General features: G+C 40.5%; 1 pseudogene; it reads right to left on the bottom strand.

Moving 5' to 3' along the window:
* Positions 1-343: 343 nt before the first annotated feature.
* LOC101029627 (alpha-enolase-like) lies at positions 344-2,086 on the bottom strand (annotated as a pseudogene).
* Positions 2,087-4,360: the final 2,274 nt, after the last annotated feature.

Genomic DNA, 4,360 nt, shown 5'->3' with positions numbered 1-4,360 from the left:
TACAATATATTGTTTTGTTTGCAGTATACTAAAAAAAGTCAATTTACCCTCAGAGATATGTACTTGCAGGTTGGAGGAATATTTTAATGACCTTTTCATATGACTGTGGATAGTCTTCTTCTATGTAACACTCAAAATTGACAAGAAGTCGTTCCTTAAAGGTTGGTCACACTGTGAAATCTGAAACCATCAATGAACTTTTCATCTTCTATTACATTAATATGCACTGATAAGTCTTGCATTTTGAACAAATGTTTTACCAACACATGATTTCGTAACAATGTATTGGTCATTTGCAAAATATTGGTTCATTGATTTATGCAGGACTCTTAAATGCAGACTCTTTTTTTTTTTTTTTTTTTTTTTTTTTAATTCTCATGATTCACTGATGCCTTTTATTTTGAGCATAAAACCACAGGGGATCTTGCCTGTGGCCACCCCGGAGATGACACTGGAGGTTCATACTGCTCCAGACACTTGGTGGAAAGCCAGTAGAGAAAAACAACGATTTGGGCCAATTACCTGACTGCAAAGCTAGGGCTGCCAAGAGGGCTCCAGGAAGCCTGGCTGCTGTAGAAGTTCTAAGGAAGCGGTGCGAACCCCACGGTGGTGGGCGAGGGCAGCTAACTAGCATGGGCCCCTGCAAGTGTTGGTCGGGGGGCCTGGAGCTGCCCGAGCTGACACAAGGGGAGGAGTCTAATTAGCCAACAGGCGACTGAAGGGCTGGCCTGACCACCGCTTCCTTGGCCAGGGGGTTTCTGAAGTTCCTGCCGGCAAACTTAGCCTTGCTGCCCAGCTCCTCTTCAATTCTGAGGAGCTGGTTGTACTTGGCCAAGCGCTCAGATCGGCAAGGGGCACCAGTCTTGATCGGCCCAGTGCACAGCCCCACCACCAGGTCGGCGATGAAGGTATCTTCAGTCTCCCCAGAACATGAGACACTATGATGCCCCAACCACTGGACTGGGCCAACTTGCATGCCTGCAGGGACTCGATCACGGAGCCAATCTGGTTCACTTTAAGCAGGAGGCAGTTGCAGGACTTCTCATTTGCAGCCTTGGCAATCCTCTTCGGGTTGATCACTGTGAGATCATCCCCCACCACCTGGATTCCTGCATTGGCTGTGAACTTCTGCCATGCTCCCCAGTCATCCTGGTCAAAGGGATCTTCGATAGACACCACTGGTAGTCCTTCATGAAATACTTGTACAGGTCGGCCAGCTGGTCAGGTGAGATGTACCTGCTGGGGTCATCAGGAGACTTGAAGTCCAGGTCATATTTCCCAGACCTGTAGAACTTGGAGGCTGCCAGATCCATGCCGATGACCACCTTATTGGTGTAGCCAGCTTTCCCAATTGCAGTCTTCAGCAGCTCCAGGCCTTTATTCTCCAGGATGTTGGGAGCAAACCCGCCTTCATTGCCCACCTTGGTGGCATCTTTCCCATATTTCTCCTTGATGACATTCTTCAGGTTGCGCTAAACCTCCGCTCCAAGGCGCATGGCTTCCCTGAAGTTTGCGGCACCCACTGGGAGGATCATGAACTCCTTCATGGCCAGCTTGTTACCAGCATGGGAACCACCATTGGTGACGCTGAATGCTGGCACTGGCATGATGACTTCAGAGTTGCCAGCCAAGTCGGCAATGTGGCGCTACAGAGGGACCCCCTTCTCAACAGCACCGGCTTTGCAGATGGCGAGGGACACCCCCAGAATGGCATTTGCACCAAATTTAGATTTATTTTCTGTTCCATCCATCTCGATCATCAGTTTGTCAATCTTCTCTTGTTCTGTGACATTCAGTTTCTTGCTAACCAGGGCAGGTGCAATAGTTTTATTGATGTGCTCAACAGCCTTTGAGACACGCTTCCCCATACAGCGAGTCTTATCATTGTCCCGGAGCTCTAGGGCCTCATAGATACCCGTTGAAGCACCACTGGGCACAGCAGCTCTGAAGAGACCTTTTGCGGTGAAGAGATCAACCTCAACAGTGGGATTCCCACGAGAGTCAAAGGTCTCCCTGGCATGGATCTTGAGAATAAATATGGTGGATTTCTAACCGCTGGGCCTCGTCCCCTGGGAGAGAAGTGGAGAGGTCTGCCTGCTCCGGGTCCTCACAGCTTCTCAGAAAAATAATAATAATAATAATAATAAATAATATTCAGACTCTTAAATTAGCACAGGACACAATTAATTAGATCATACAAAAAAATCACATTCGTTTAAGTACAAATAATCTCATCAGAAAAGTCGTTAAGTATTGTAAAACTGACAGGCTTACAGTGGCAGATAAAAGTTTTCCAAAATGTTAATTTCCTTGTGAAAACTCAAGTTTTATCCTTGGCAGCATATAATGTCATTTGCTTTCATCAGTTGTTTATTTTTGAGAAAATATCTTACAAACGTGTAAGTCAAAATATTCATAGCTTATCAGTTTGTCATTCTTTTAAGTAAAAATGATGTTCCATGAAGAAAAGCTGTTTGTTCCACCTCATAACTTAATCACATAAGGGCTTTTCCTTTAGGCAACCATCATACTTCAGTATGCAAGAGTACTTTATGAATACTTTTTATTTTTTTCAGGCAGAATATTGAAAATGTGTGCTCAAAATTGGAAATTTAATAAAATTAATACTGCTGCATTGAGGACATTCAGAAGTGAAATTGTGATTGTATGACTAAAAAAAATGTGACTGAAAAGTACAATGACAACTAGTGTATGCTTGATCCCTGCTGAGACACCAATAATTTTCCTTATCATTGTCCTTGAAATGTCATTTTTCCCTTAGCACTTTCAATGTACTTTAGTATACATACCTTTCGCACCCTTGAATTATTATCATTTCTGTGGCTGTACAAACCACATTCTCAAGTTCCCTAAAGTCAAAATTCATATTTGATTTCTTTTTATTTTCCAACTTTTTCACCCTCATGTAAGTGCCTAACTCAGTGTCTTCCATATAGTGAGTGTGGAACTGCCCAATGGGTTCTTCTGCTGGCTGCCCAGATCCAGTGGATTTATCAAGATAGACGAGAATTGCAACAGAGAAAGAGTTTATGTCACACAAAGGAGATGTATGACTCAAACCAGTTTCCCCAGAAATTCAGTGAGAGTTTTTTAAAGTATAATTTGGCAGGTAGGGGGCTGGGGAGTGAGGAGTGCTGATTGCCCAGGTCAGAGATTAAATCTTAGGGAGTTGAAATGTGTTCTTCTTGCTGTTTCTGATTCAGATTACCAGTCTGAGTGGAGCCAACTGATCCATCAGAATGCAAGGCCTAAAAAATATCTCAAGCACCAATTTTAGGTTTTACAATAGTGATGTTATCCCTGGTAGCAATAGGGAAAGTTCAAAATCCTGCAGCCTTTGGCTGCATGATTCCTAAACCATAATTTCTAATCTTGTGACTATAAAGATTAGTTTGCTTTATAGGACTAATCTTGTTAGGCCTACAAAGGCAAGAAGGAGATTTGTTTCAGGAAGGGGCTATTATCGTCTTGGTTTCAAATTTGAACTATAAACTAAGTTCCTCCCAAAGTTAATTGGTCTACACCCAGAGATAAACAAAGGCAGCCAGGAGGTCACAAGTAAGATGGAATCAGTTAGATTAGATCTCTTTCACTGTCATAATCTTCTCACTGTTATAATTTTTCCAAATGTGATCTCAGTTGTCTAATAAGTATTTGTTTAATAAATAAATAAACTAACATTTTTAAATGAAAAGTCAATATTTGTTATAATCTTGTTGATGTATGTTCCTGTTAAGTCCTTCTGTACTTAACCTGCATACAATGTCAGATTGCTCTCTCTGTCTCTGTGTGTATATATATATATATATATATATATATATATATACACACAAACACACACACACACACACACGGTATGCATTGTAATTTGTATCTATCAGTATATATATATACGTGTGTGTGCATGTGTGTGTATATATATATATATATATATATATATATATATATATGCATATGGTATGCATTGTAATTTATATATCTACCAGTATACAGGAATAATCATTGGGCTTACAGGAATATGTATGTGTGATTTTATTTTAATTATTGATTTACTTCTCTGTTTCCCTTATGATAATGAAGCTCCTTGCAGGCAAGGCATATGTCTTATTTTTTATTTTGAAAGCTTAAGGTCTAGCACAGTGCCTTAGGTGATGAGTTACTCAAAAATTGGTTGCTTATAAATAAAAAAATGAAGAAGTAAATGATTTGAAACTTAAAAAAGAATCACACATAACAAGACAGGAACTTTTCTTGCATGATGGTGTCCACTAAATATAAGCTGTATTTTATAGATTATAAAATATATTCACAAAGATTTTGTCTTTATGATATACCATTA

The sequence above is a fragment of the Saimiri boliviensis genome, chromosome 5 (genome assembly GCF_048565385.1).
Source record: "Saimiri boliviensis isolate mSaiBol1 chromosome 5, mSaiBol1.pri, whole genome shotgun sequence".
Taxonomy (NCBI): Eukaryota; Metazoa; Chordata; class Mammalia; order Primates; family Cebidae; genus Saimiri; species Saimiri boliviensis.
Note: the sequence above shows the minus strand (reverse complement) of the source record. Positions and strands in the feature narration are given on the sequence as shown.